We start from the raw sequence: 323 nt of genomic DNA on the forward strand, positions 1-323 counted from the left end.
TATCACAAGTGAGGAAAAGTAGTAAACACGTCCATTATATCTAAGTTGATGTGATGCGTTGAGTTTGTGTGATAAGGTGGTCTATTGGATATTATATGGTACTCCCAGCCATTTTATTCAAACAACCATGAAAGTAATAATGAAAAAAAGAGAAAGAGATCCTACCATTATACCAGAAAAGAATGGATTCAAAGTCTTAGTTGTGCACTGATTTTGCAATGAACTTCTGAAGGGCAGAGGAACCACCCCAATGTTAAAGCAATAATTCACAAGTGACATGTGTGTTTTTTTAATTATCTAATTACAGCAGTTATATTTACAGC

General features: G+C 34.1%; 1 pseudogene; it reads right to left on the bottom strand.

Moving 5' to 3' along the window:
- LOC119582260 overlaps window positions 1–323 on the bottom strand; it is a 5,099-nt pseudogene that overhangs the window by 1,952 nt on the left and 2,824 nt on the right.

Source organism: Penaeus monodon, chromosome 15 (assembly GCF_015228065.2).
Source record: "Penaeus monodon isolate SGIC_2016 chromosome 15, NSTDA_Pmon_1, whole genome shotgun sequence".
NCBI classification, from domain to species: domain Eukaryota; kingdom Metazoa; phylum Arthropoda; class Malacostraca; order Decapoda; family Penaeidae; genus Penaeus; species Penaeus monodon.